This window comes from Acomys russatus, chromosome 21, assembly GCF_903995435.1.
Source record: "Acomys russatus chromosome 21, mAcoRus1.1, whole genome shotgun sequence".
In the NCBI taxonomy this organism is placed as follows: Eukaryota; Metazoa; Chordata; class Mammalia; order Rodentia; family Muridae; genus Acomys; species Acomys russatus.
This window is the reverse complement of record NC_067157.1, coordinates 17,653,927-17,668,791: the sequence shown is the minus strand read 5'-3', so window position 1 is coordinate 17,668,791 and position 14,865 is coordinate 17,653,927. Positions and strand designations below refer to the sequence as shown.

Below are 14,865 nucleotides of genomic sequence, written 5' to 3'. Positions count from 1 at the left end.
GCCAGGTTATGAGGTCGAGTCTCTGCAGAGGTTGTTGAGGAAAGCAACTGTCCTCTTGATTCTTAGTGCAGTCTTGTGCACTGGTGTTGCAGAAAGCATGCCCAGCCCTGCAGGCAGGAACCATATTCCAGCATCATCTGTGTGCATAACTAATCAATACTGGGAGAACCTTTGCTTTACAGATCAAACTCCTGGATTCAGAAACTCTTGGATGATGGGAAGGGCCGAACATCTGGGAATGCAGAAGGAGCACCTCTTGGGTCCTCCTATGCTCAGAGCTCCGACCTAAGAAGCTTTGCTATCTATTGGGTCTTTATTCTCTGTTTCTTGAGTTACAAATACCTACATATTAAGACTGTTGTTCCCGAACTAGAGTCGGGACTGTGGCAGTATAATAATTATGCAAATATTTTCACGGTCCTTTTCATAGGCAATGCTCTTGTAGTCTCATGAAGTGGGGACTGGAGGCAAGGGTCAACGTGTTCAGTTTCCATGGAAATGAAATGCTGACACAAACTTTTTAGTCACACACACACACACACACACACACACACACACACACACACACACACGTACACGTACACGTACACAGAAGAAATTACCATACTACTACCCTGATACAGGAAAAGCCTTTGGAAATAAGAAGCAAACTTTTCTCTGCAAGTTTCTTGTGACCTTTCTGGCTTGTTTGCAGAAACAGCAATATAAAATAAGACAGCAGTAGTACAAACACGAGAACTTTCAGCAGAGGGTGTGTGGTAGTCTATATTTCTTCCCCCATGGCAGACACAAGTCCAGATTTTTCCTGGATGGAGAGTGGGTCTGTTTCTCCTTTTCCTGGAGCGAGATTGATCTTGCCTTGCTTTGGCCACTATGAGCCTTCTGGGCCTGCCCTTTGAGACTTTTTTTTTTTTTTTTTTGCTGCAGTCACGTTTTCCTACTAAGAAACAGCTTCTCAGTCAGGAGCCTGAGATGCTCTGTTGAACACCAAGAGACTCCTGGGAAATAGAAACCCAGGCACAGCTCTGTGACAAATATCAGAGAGAAAGGTTGGGATCTTCCTGCCTCCATATTCTAAGCCAACGCATACATGGAAGAAGAAGATGATGCATCCCTAGAGACTATTGCCCAACATGGAGAGTTATGAGAAAAACAAAAGGGTGTTGCTTTGGGGCATGCAGTTCTCCAAGAGCATTTCAGCAACAGATAACTGGGCAGGAGGCTTCAGTGTCCTCCCTCCAGTGGCCTCTGGGCCATTGACTCTTACTTTTCCAGCCCTATGGGCTTCTCTGCTCACGTTCCTTTGCATGAGTTACCATCTTCACAGTGTCCGTCATGCCTTTTCCAGCCCGACTCCTACTCATCTCCCTCCCAATACTTGACTCTTTTGTTATCTGCCTTGAGGGGCCTTGCTGTTCTCTTTCCCTTAGAACACATGTCATTTATTAATTTTTATCTTGTTCCACTTTGATTACTGCTTGCTTGTTTGTTCAATCTCTCCTGCTCTCATTGGATTGTGGCCTTGTAAGGTTCCTGAGTGAACCTACATCCAGATAATACCATCCAGAGGACTATGAAATGGAAAGAATAAAAGACAATTTGGGGTAAGTATAAGTGGTACCGGAGATATAAGAACAGCAGGGCTTGTTTGTTTGTTCGTTCGTTCATTCATTCATTCATTCACTTTATATTCCAATCATAGGCCCCTCCCTCCTCTCCTCTCAGTCTCCCTCTCCCTCCCTCACGCCCCTATCTTCCCTCCCCTACTCCTGAGAAAAGGGGGGCCCCCTACCCATCTCAGCATGTCAAGTCTAGTCAAGACTGAGCGCATCTTCTACCATAGTGCCCTGGCAAGGCAGCTCCACCAGGAGAAAGCGATAGAAAAGCATAAAAAAAAAGTCCATGTCAGAGACAACACCACTCCCCTCACTAGAGGACCCACATGAAGACTAAGCTGCCCATCAGGTACATCTGTGTAGGGGTCCTAGGTCCAGTCCATGCTTGAGGGTGTGGGGATGTTAGAGCACTTAGTTAGTATGGGCAAGGTTCTGGGTTCAACCCTCAATGCTACAAAACAAATAGTAATAGTAAACACATACATCCCCTTGCCAACTGAAGAAAAAGAAAATAGTATAAAAGAATTCAAATAAACTAAAGGATTTGCAAAGTATTTATAAATTAGGATATAAGATAATTGGTTCGTTCTGACAGTATCATACACACCTTGTTTTCCTTGACTCCCCCCACCCACCTGCCACCCGTCCCCCCATCTCCCTACCCCCTACCCCCCACCCCTGCTCCATTTCCCCTGTTCCTCCTCTCTCTGATCTTTCCTCTTCTAACACACTTTGTTTTTTTTTTTAATTAATTTATTCTTGTTACATCTCAATATTTATCCCATCCCTTGTATCCTCCCATTCTTCCCTCCCTCCCATTTTCCCCTTATTCCCCTCCCCTTTGACTGTTCCTGAGGGGGATTACCTCCCCCTGTATATGCTCATAGGGTATCAAGTCTCTTCTTGGCAACCTGCTGTCCTTCCTCTGAGTGCCACCAGGTCTCCCCCTCCAGGGGACATGGTCAAATGTGAGGCACCAGAGTACCTGAGAAAGTCATATCCCACTCTCCACTCAACTGTGGAGAATGTTCTGACTGTTGGCTAGATCTGGGTAAGGGCTTAAAGTTTACTGCCTGTATTGTCCTTGGCTGGTGCCTTAGTTTGAGCGGGACCCCTGGGCCCAAATCTGCCTATCATAATGTTCTACTTGTAGCACACTTTGTTTTTATGCCACATGTGATCCATCACTCCTTTTCTACCACCCCCAAGCCTTTCTCTATTTTCAATAATTTATTTTTATTCCATCTCCATTTGTGTTTTGTCTGAATGGATATCCGTGTGAAGGTGCTGGATCCCCTGAAAGTGGAGTTAAAGGCCTGCCTGTATGAGCAGCCTGCCATGTGGTTACTGGGAATCGAACCCGGGTCCTCTATAAGAGCAGCCATAGCTCTTAACCACTGAGCCATCACTCCAGCCCCAGCACCCCAATTGTTCCTGAACGCCCCCCCCAACAGTCCATTTTCTAACTTTGTGCCCTGTAATCCTCACAAACACATATAAATATATATAAATTCAAATCTTGGATCTGCACGTGCAAGAAACATAGAGTTTGTCTTCCTATGTCTATGATACTTTTGGTTGATACAATGCTTTCCGGTTCCATCCATTTTGACCTATGTGTCTTGATTTTATTTTTAAATATATACTACAGTTTTCCTTTCCATTTGGCTGTTGATAGACATCTAGGTTTGTTCCATTCCTTAGCTATGTTGCTTAGAGCAACAGTGACTACGGATGTGTTAGTATCTCCGTGGTAAGAATTAGAGTCCTTTAGGTGAGTATCCCGAGTGCTATATGTGGGTCACATGGTGATTGTACTTTTCGTTTGTTCTTGAGAATCTCCATACGTATTTCCATAATGATTCTCTTATTTGCAGTTCCGCCAGCACTAAAAAAGGTATTTCTCTTTCCCTGAATCCTCACCAGCTTGTGTTAGTTTTCTTGATGTTGACCATTCTGTCAGGGGTATCTCAGGGTTGTGTTACTTTGTATTTCCCAGGTGGCTAGGGTGTTGAACACCTTTTAAAACATTTATTGGTTAACTGTGCTGGTGTAGCTACTTCAGCTGCCCCCTCCTCCTCCACCACCTCCTCCTCCTCCACTTCCTTCTCTTCTTTCTTTTTTTTCTCCCCTCTTCTTCCTCCTATTTTTCTTCTTTGAGACAGAGTTTAATGTATCCCAGGATGTCCTCAAACTCATTATGTGGTCAGGGATGACCGTGTATTTCTGATACTCCAGAATTTAAGGATGCTAACAGGTGTCTAGGATTTTTGTTTGTTTTCTGCAGTGCTGAAAATCAAACTCAGGGTATAATGCAAGCTAAAGAAGCACTCTGCCCACTGACCTGCATCTCTAGCTTTGTATTTCATTTTTTTTGAGAACATTATGCTTGGTTTGTTGCCTCATTTATTGATTGGAGTTTTATTTTAACAGTTCTTTATATGTGTATTTCGGTATCATTCTCCTGTCTGAAATATTGCTGTCAAAGATTGTTTCTCATTCTGTAGCCTGTCTCCTCATTCTGTTAATGGTATCCTTTGTTATATAAAAGCCTTTTAATTTCACATACCACAATCTGTCAACTCTTGTCTTGGGGACCTAGGGTACAGCAGATTTCTTAGATGGGATCATTAATGGTGACTACATTGGTAGAAAGATGTGAGGAATGAAAGGTGTTGATTTTGAAGATGTCTTATCTAATCACCATGCAGCACAACACTAATCATACTAGCTAAACAATTAATTTACAGTAGATTGATAATAATCCAATGATTTGTCATTCTTGATCGTTTGCCTAATAATGTACACACAGAAGTGGAAGAGGTATTGGTAAAGGGAGAGCCAGTGTATTAAGTGATTGTTTCTAATGCTGAATAGGCACTAGAGAGTGCTATGTGTGGAGTGTGCCTTCTTGTTTGAGAAAGCTAAAACAATACTATGACCTACTTAAATTGTAGCAATGATCTTTAAAACCTTGGTAGCATCCTGAATCAAATTGAGACACACAAGATTACAGAATACTTACACAATAAAATGGAATTTTAATCTATTATGTGACTGTAGCCTTCTATATACTGCATTTAAGACATGTAAAAGGAGTAAGGCATAGTCTGTCATTGGGAGGCCATGTAACCAAACTTTTGACACTGGCTTTTCAATAACCTTAGTACAAAATGAAGAAACAGAAAATAAATATCATGAATAGTCGCATTTTAAAAGTACTGGGATTCGTTTATATTATCTTTAACTCTCAGAAAAATCTTGAACAGCAAATGCTGCTATTGCGCCTGTTGATAGATAAGGACCTAAGCTAGACTCTCAGACATCTGGAGAGTAATAAACCCACAGTCTAAATGGCTTTTGCTGTCTCTCGCAGTGGGAATGGGACCCTGATGTATCACATACTTCAGCAGTGTGTCCTATCTTCTGACATGGAACACACAGTGAGCTCATTGGGGCCCAGCCTCCACCCAACAGTCACTTCATCACCAGGGTTGATGCAATGGAAATTGGTAGACCATTTCCTTTTGTCTTTCACCTACCAAGCAAAATCTGTTAGAGTGCCACCATATCCATGTCACTAAAAGACATAACTATTTCAAATACCCACCAACGTGATTAAATAGCAAAACACAGTTTATTTATATGATGAAAGACTGTACAACAGCAGAAAGAAATAATACACAGATAGAAACTATTATAGGAACAAACTTTGTAAACATTTGAACAAAAAAATACAGTAGCAAAACACTACTGCATGACATCATTTACATGTAATGTCTCAGAAACACAAGTCAGCAGAAATAGAAAATATGATAATAGCTATCTAGGGCTAGGAGAATTGAGAAGAGAGGGTTTGACGGACAAAGCTACTTTGCTTCCTTTTTATGTAATGGAATATTTTAAACTGAACTGAGAGTGAAAATATTTTTTTGAGTTTATGTATGTGTGATATGTGTAGAGGTGTGTGTGTGTGTGTGTGTGTGTGTGTGTGTGTGTGTGTGTGTGTGTGTGTACATGTAGAAATGAGAGGATGGCAACAGAAGAGTTTTTTGATTATACAGAGCTACCTTTCTCTAGCTTGCCATACTGGACAGGCATTAGGCTGAAGCCAGGTGGTATGATTTCAAATCTTAAATTCTGACTTACTACGCTGGGCCATCATTAGCTGCAAAATTAGTCTCTGTTTTCAGAGAGTATATGGATCACAGAGCTAACCTAACAGGCTGGTTTTCAGAAACATGTTTCAAACAGTAAAGACAAAACCCCCACAGCTTAGTCAGACTGACTGACATGAACTTTCCCACCAAGGGACCTGTAACGTGTGCCTTTCAAGAGGTCGACACAAATCTATTTTCTTTTGTTAGCAAGTTGCAGACTCACTGTGTTGAGCAAGTGCTTTCAAATAACAGTTGTGTCTTCCAGCCATTGCTGGTGTGATTGGATCGAGCATGGGAGGTACAATTTTATAGGGTATGCTAATAAATACAATATGGATCAGGAAACAGTGCAATGAACCCCTTACCGGATCAATCAGCTCAGAAGCCCTTCCTTGACTAAAGGGAGCTAAATACCAGAACTTCTGGAGCTTGCATGCTTGAGAGACTTACTAGAGGCATCAAAATAAAATGAACAAGTAAGTATAAAATCTCCAAATCCCTACCTCTGACCGCTGCCCTGCCATTTTGTCTCCCTTAAATTCTTTGCTCTCCATTGTCACACAATGGAGGCACTTGGTGGCATGCTGTACAGAAATCTGTTCTTCCCATTGTAGGGTCCCTTGAGTTGCTTCCTGTCATTCTGTCCCTCTTATGTTTTCCCTGGAGTAACCACTGCAATTGGTCTGTGGTTCTTTTGCTTGACTCTTCATGGCCCGAACATACCAATTTGTCTCAAAAGCCTCCTGTTGACGATTCCTGATCCGCAATGCCAGGTCTTCAGGTGTGTGTTCCTATTCCTTATATCAACGATATTGAATAGCTCATGAGCTCCCAAGAAGAAGAGGATACCCTTGATAAAGTCTATGTTCTGTTCCTAGAGTCTCATGACTGCTGGGTAGAAGAAATAGACCCTCAGTAAACACAGAGTGCAGGAATCTCTGAGGGAGCCAGTGTCCATGTAGGAAAAGAGTAAAGTGTTAGAAGGGTGGCAACATGGTGCCTTATCCTAGCTGGAAAAACTACCAGCAATGAAACAGAAGACATCCTTGTTTTTACTGTAACCCATCTGCCAGTTAGAAACTGAGATTAATAAGATATTTTCTAGTGAATTTCTGAACAAGCCCAGAAAGGTGCTATCTTGGGGGGAAAATGATGCTAAAATTGGTGCTGGGTGAAATTTTGCACAGTGAACTGTTGGTTATGCATGCTGTACATAGAATAGCGCAGCAGATGCAGTCGAACATCAGATACACAGTTCCTATAATTTTAGTAGCAGAAATGGAGAGGAGGCCATGATACACATTTTCATCTTCTTTGTTTGTGCATTTAAAAGGACATCTCATCCACTTTAAATTCAGACGGACCAGACAATGAAAAATGCATGAGTCTCAGGAAAAATGGTACTGCCTGCTGGAAGCTGAATACCTGTTACAACAGAGTTCATACTCATAAATACCGGCATGCCCATTATCAACAGCGCTGTGTTGTATTAAAGAAACAGAATTTAGAATTGGGGTGATAAGCTGATGCTGAGGTACAAGTTAAACATTCAAAATAATAAGATTAAAAATAAAGCATAAATTGTGTCCTGTTTCTTTTAATCATAAGAACACATTCTTTTATAAAAGGTATGAAGAATGTCAGCACAGAGTTTCATAATTACATTGCTCTGTAATGCTTTACCATGAGAGAGGAGTAATTATGCCGTCATTGTGAATTAGAGCAAATCAATCTTCCTGCGGAAGCATCTTCATTCTGACAATGAGTCTCACACAGATCTCATCAGATTTGAGTTGGTACATGCATTCAGAGATGCGTGCGCATAAAGGATGCTTAAGTATACGGGTTGGTGTGAAAACAATACCACTTGAATGTGAGAGAAACATCTACTGTGTTCTTTGATAAGAGTCTTGTTTATAGGGCCATTGGCTCTGAGAAGCTCTTTGCTGAAATGTTTTGACTGTGTTCGAGGATTAGTAGACTTCTCTATAAAGTAATTCCAGGTCAAGAACAAATGCATCCACTGAGAGGCTTAACAGTGACTGGGGTTTCTTTCTTTCAAATCTGAATTCCTTGCCTTAAATCTATCCGTTGGCCCCTGTGCTATCATTTTGAATTGTATTCGCCATTAAGTAGAAGAAATCAAGTAACCCAGCAGGAGGCCTTTCTGTCACATGTCCATGATGTACTAAGTATAGAACATATTTGAGCTTTGGTGTGACAGGGTGAGTCAGAGATAATTTTACTGTTTAAAATTTGACACTCCTCCTAATATGAAAGCATTTCTTGCAATGAAACTATCAGAATCTATTATGGTGGCAAAGACTTGGCTTGGTACTGGTAAATTGGCTTCATGTTTTGAGTCCAGAGAAAGAAAGAGAAAGCATCAAGGGGAAAGGTTGGAACTTTCACACTATGTAAGAGCCATGATTTTTTACTCTCTCCTCCTTTGGGCTGGGGATCCTTCACATAAAATAAGGATATATGAATGGCCTGCATTCCTTCAGCTGCAATCCTTCAGATTCTTTTCTTTTCGTTTATCTTTGGGGTCCCTGACCACGTATCCAGCTCCAGTGGTGGCTGTAGTGAACATCTCTACATAAACTACACTCAGTGTTATGTGGACCCCCTCAGTGGCCCTGAGCTTCAGGCCCATGTTTGTGTACCCTGTGCATTCTGCCTGGGAGGTGCTCAGCTGATGCTGAGGCCTACGCCCTTGTGGAAATCTGTTTGGTACCCCCTCATGAACAAGCCGACAGTAAAATGTTATTAATGTGTTTGAACAAGGAAAATTATTCCTTCTTCTACCTGCATGCTAGCTGTACGAAGAGGACTATATCTTAAGGTTCCCAAAGGTTTATTTTATCCTTTATTGTGTTTCCCTACTGTTCTGTGGAATTGCACTTGTAATAAAGCAGCAATGCATAAATCTCTGTCTGCTTTCTGAGGGAACTCAGGATAAACTAATAAGCTTTATACTTTCTACTCCATAATTCTGACTTACTTCTAAAAGGCACCAGTATTTGTACACCAACCACTGATACTTATATCTTTGACATTAAAATAATCAGGCCCCACATTAAACTCTTTTGCGGCTGCTAGATTATCCTGAATATCCATATATTGATTAAGTATTGGCTTTGCTTTGATCTGCAGAGATCTAAACAAACCAGTAGATTTTTCAAGACCTACTTGGGTCCAGATTGGAAGGGAAATAATCCACTGCTCTGTCTCCAGAAGCTTAGAGAGGTAAATAAATATGTAAAACAGAGAACATAAACTACTCATGGACTTAAGAAAATCTACTGAGTAAACGTCAAAACATGATAGGAGTTACTGATAATTTTAGTGTTTAAAATTTGACAATCCTAATACGAAAGCATTTTTTGGAGAGTCTAACTGATGGCGAAGACTTGGGTTTGCACTGGGAAATTGGCATATCATTGCAAAGAGAGGAGTGTCATGCTGGCTTAAATGCAGAGACAGATGTGGAATCATGTAGCTGGCCAGGGAGAAGTTAGAATAAGGGAAGATACATATATAGACAGGTAAGTGGGAAGGGAATTTGAAAGTGGCATAGATAGACTTTTAACTTGGCAGAAATCCTTCTACGCATCTGAACAAGAGACATAAACTACACCCAAACAAGAAAGAATATACCTTCTTCTCTGCACCGCATGGAACCTTCTCCAAAATCAATCACATGTAGATCACAAAGCAAGCCTCAACAGATACAAGAAGATTGAAATAATACCTTGTATCCTATCAGATCACCATGCTCTTAGGCTGCAATTCAACAACAACAGGAATAACAAAAAGCCTACATGTACGTGGAAACTAAAAAACTCTCTGCTAAATGACACCTGGGTCAGGGAAGAAATAAAGAAAGAAATCAAGGAGTTTCTGAAATTCAATGAAAATGAAGGAACAACATACCCAAATTTGTGGGATACATTGAAAGCAGTGCTAAGAGGAAAATTCATAGCACTAAGTGCCTTTAAAAAGAAATTGGAAACATTGCATATAAGCATCTTAATGACACAATTGGAAGCCCTAGAAAAAAAAGAAGCAGAAACACCCAAAAGGAGTAGACGTCTGGAAATAATCAAACTCAGGGCTGAAATTAACAAATTAGAAATGAAGAAAACAGTCCAAAGAATCAACAAAACCAAGAGCTGGTTCTTTGAGAAAATCAACCAGATAGACAGACCGTTAGCCAAACTAACTAAAAGGCAGAAAGACAGTACTGAAATCAACAAAATCAGAAATGAAAAGGGAGACATAACAACAGACACTGAAGAAATACAAAGAATCATAAGATCCTACTTTGAATGCATATATGCCACAAAATTTGAAAATCTAAGGGAAATGGACGATTTTCTTGATCAATTTCACTTGCCAAAGTTGAGTGAAGAACAGATAAACAAGCTAAATAGTCCCATTTCCCCTACAGAAATAGAAGCAATCATTGATAATCTTCCAACCAAAAAAAAAAGCCCAGGGCCAGATGGTTTCAGTGCAGAATTCTACCAGACCTTCAAGGATGAGCTAATACCGATACTCTTCAAGCTACTCCAAAAGATAGAAATGGATGGAACATTACCAAATTCATTCTTTGAGGCCATAGTCACATTGGTACCTAAACCTCAACAAAGACTCAACAAAGAAAGAGAATTTCAGACCAATTTCTCTTATGAACATCGATGCAAAAATACTAAACAAAATACTTGCAAAACAAATACAGGAACACATCAAAGATATCATTCATCATGACCAAGTAGGCTTCATTCCAGGCATGCAGGGATGGTTTAATATATGGAAATCCATCAATGTAACCCACCACATAAACAAACTGAAAATAAAAAACTACATGATCATCTCTTTAGATGCAGAGAAAGCATTTGATAAAATCCAACACCCATTCATGTTTAAAGTTTTAGAGAGATTGGGGGTACAAGGCACTTTCCTCAATATGATAAAGGCTATATACAGCAAGCCAATAGCCAAAATCAAATTAAATGGTGAGATACTCAAGGAAATTCTTCTAAAATCGGGAACAAGGCAAGGCTGCCCACTCTCTCCATATCTCTTCAATATAGTACTCGAAGTTCTAGCCAGAGCAATAAGACAACAAAAGGAGATCAAGGGGATCCAAATGGGAAAAGAGGAAGTCAAATTATCCCTATTTGCAGATGATATGATAGTGTACATACCTGATCTCAAACTGTACTATAAAGCAATAGTAATTAAAAGAGCATGGTACTGGCACAGCAACAGGCTGGTTGATCAGTGGAATCGAATCGAAGACCCAGATATGAATCCACACACATATGGTCACCAACCCTACATCTGACAAAGGTCTAGTATCCAAAATATATAAAGAACTCAAGAAATTAAACAACACCAAACCAAATAACCCAATTGAGAAATGGGGCTTGGAACTAAACAGAGAATTCTCAACAGAGGAATATCAAATGGCTGAGAAACACTTAAAGAAATGCTCAACCTCCTTACTCATCAGGGAAATGCAAATCAAAACAACTCTGAGATTCCATCTTACACGCATCAGGATGGCTAAGATCAAAAATTCAAGCGACACCACATGTTGGCGAGGATGTGGGGAGAGAGGAACACACCTTCATTGCTGGTGGGAATGTAAACTAGTACAGCCACTTTGGAAATCTATCTGGTGCTATCTTAGAAAACTGGGAATAGGTCTTCCTCAAGATCCAGCTATTCCACTCCTTGGAATATACCCAGAAGATGCTCCATCACACAACAAGAAAATTTGCTCAACCATGTTCGCAGCGGCCTTATTCATAATAGCCAGAACATGGAAACAGCCTAAGTGTCCCTTAGTAGAAGAATGAATAAAGAAACTGTGGTACATACACACTATGGAATATTGCTCAGCTATTAAAAACAAGGAATTCCCGAAATTTGTGGACAAATGGATTGAGCTAGAAATGATCATAATGAGTGAGATAACCCAGAAGCAGAAAGACTCAAATGGTATATACTCACTTATATCTGCATACTAGCCCAAGGGGCATGTCCCACAAAAGCCTTCACTTACTAGGACACTGGGACAGAAGGGAGGACATCCTATTGGGACTCTACATGAGAGAAGCATGGGAGAATAGCAAAGTAGAAGGATCCAGAGGGTCCTAGAAACCTACAAATAGAACATTATGATAGGCAGATTGGGCCCAGGGGTCCCGCTCAAACCACGGCACCAGCCAAGGACAATACAGGCGGTAAATTTTAACCCCTACCCAGATCTAGCCAATGGACAAAACATTCTCCACAGTTGAGTGGAGAGTGGGGTATGACTCTCACATGTACTCTGGTGCCTCATATTTGACCATGTCCCCTGGAGGGGGAGACCTGGTGGCACTCAGAGGAAGGATAGCAGGATACCAAGAAGAGACTTGATACCCTATGCGCATATAAAGGGGAAGGAAATCCCCCTCAGGAACAGTCAAAGGGGAGGGGAGTAAGGGGAAAATGAGAGGGAGGGAAAAATGGGAGGATACAAGGGATGGAATAACCATTGAGATGTAACAAGAATAAATTAATAAAAAAAATTTTTTTAAAAAGAGACATGAACTAGCCACCATGCTTCTATTTCTCTCCATTTATTTTGTGTGTTAATGTCCAAATATCATTTTACTATATCCATAAAAGGCAGTATTGTGAAGGAAGAGATGGCTATGTAAGTAAACCATCCGCACCAAGTGCACTGACATAACACTGTATAAGTTCTGCATGGCCCTTGATGCAACAACTGTAACATGGCAAACTGTATGTGCTGTTTTGATTTTTGTCTCTCTAAATATTTGCATGGCTTTGAGGAATTTTCAGTATTTTTTTTTTTTTTTGGCTAATGGAAAAGCATATTCTTGATGTTATCTTAATTTGTTTTTGATATTGTTTTGTTACAATGAAAGGAAGAAGAAATTTCCCTGATACTGCTTTAATTATCTACCCCTATGTTAAAATACCAATAGGATAACACTAATAGAATCTAATTTTAAAACATTGTTCCATTTAATGGAAAAAATGTAATGTAGTGCATTGGAATACTTAAATATGCCTTACCCTCCTCCCCCCAAAATTGTAGGATTGATCTTTATTTTATAGTTGCTTAATTAATTAATTAATTAATTAATTTTTTAAGAGACAGAGTTTCACATTGTAGTTCAGGCTCACCTAGACTTCACTATGTAGGTCAAGATGGCATCAAACTAATGGCAATCTCTTAGCTGCAGCCTCTCCACTCCTGGCTAGACTGTTTGGCTTGGGTTATTGTTGTTGTTTTACATCTTTGAATCGTTATCTAACACCTGTCAAGAAATACCTCAAGTGAATGTATCCATTGAGATCTAGGTTCATTTATAATAAGGGGGGAGGGGAACGCATCTACAAAATGTCTTGCTGACAACCACAAATTTTAATTAATGTTTTAAAATGAAAATATAATTAATACTTTTTAAACAAATTATTAGATATAATTTATTTATTTTACTTTATGGTGTAGAACATATAAAAAGTTCTGATTAATAAGAGAAATTTCAACTATATACATTTTTATTGTTTTGCAATTTGCTTGTCTAGTTTTTATATGATTGCCAACTGAGGGAACATTCTTAAGCCAACACTTCTTCTCAGGAAGTTCAGTTAGTGAAAGAAATACCATCATTAATCTCATCAGCCAGCCCACATGAGGAGAATAGAACATTCATTCTTGTGACAAAGAATGATGCATACATTTAAAAAGTCAACAACCCACAGAAACCACACAAATTACCCTGGATTAAATTATTCCCTTTATATAGGGGATGTTTAGAGTAGATTCAAATATACAGAGATAGAAAACAGACAACTATTCGCTTAGTGATTGGTGTGGGGTGGAAACGGAGATGTTAGCTCATAGATATGAACTATTATTCAGTAATGGAAATGCTCTAAAGGGAACGTGGTATTTATTACACATCTCTGTACTCCATATAGCACTATACTAAAACCACTGAACCGTACACTTTATATGTATGAACTCTGTCAGAAGTGAGGTGTATATCCATGAGTCTTTCGTTAAAGAGAAAGAGAAAGAATGATGGAAGAGAAGAATGACCTGAAGGGAGAAATAGGAAGAATGGGGGAGGCTCTAACTAGAGAAAAAAAATAAATACAGAAGAAAGAAGCATAAATAACAGTAATGATATCTGAGAAAGTCATAAACAGTTATACTATTAACTATCTACCTAAATACCTATAATATGTTTAAGCAGTATATAAAAATACATGTACAGTTTAAAGGAAAATTTCCCATCTGGGATGACAATGCACCCCCACCCCAATCCCAAGATCCATAGACCGTCTAACAAAATCCCAACCCCAGGCTTGTGAAGTCCTCTTTTAAGCTGTTGGTTGGGGTTGTATAAGAGAAGTCTCCAGAACATTATAGGCTATTGCGACTGTTCTTGGTTGTCCCCCTCCAAGAGGGAAAAAGTAAGTCCTTACTGCTAAAAACGTCATGCACTTTGGACTCAGGGCCCAGAGACACTCCTACCACCCAGCAGGACTTGACCTGGAAGCCTCTTCCCTGAAGATTAGCTTTCATGGTACAAGGAACTAAGTAAGATTCCAATGAAGGGAAACAGCCAATAGTCTACCCAGCTATTACACCTATGAGCCACAACAATAGCCAGCACAACAAGGTAACTCTAAGGCACACACACCTTGGTGGTACCCAACAGCTCTCTAATCTGACTTAAGACCCACTCAACAACAGGGAAATCATTCCTGGTACTGAAAACCTAGACAACCACTCAGGGCTAGTAATGTCATGTATCTATCTTGAATGAGAACCTACAACCTACAACCACTTTACTGACCCAGCATAATACCTAATGATATTCTAAATATGTGTCCACATATCCGCAGATAATTGTGGTCCTCACCTCTCATAAAGGAACCTTCTCATTGCAACAGATGGAGACCTTTTCCCCAAAGCACAACTGATCAAAGTGCAGAACGATGAACTCAATCTCAACCATGGTGTGTGTGTGTGTGTGTGTGTGTGTGTG

The 14,865-nt window shown here is 40.0% G+C and overlaps 1 protein-coding gene across 1 annotated transcript in view; it reads right to left on the bottom strand.

Annotated features, from left to right (window-relative positions):
* Window positions 1-14,865, bottom strand: part of Slc35f1 (solute carrier family 35 member F1) — a 404,539-nt gene that overhangs the window by 154,406 nt on the left and 235,268 nt on the right. The window lies entirely within an intron of this gene.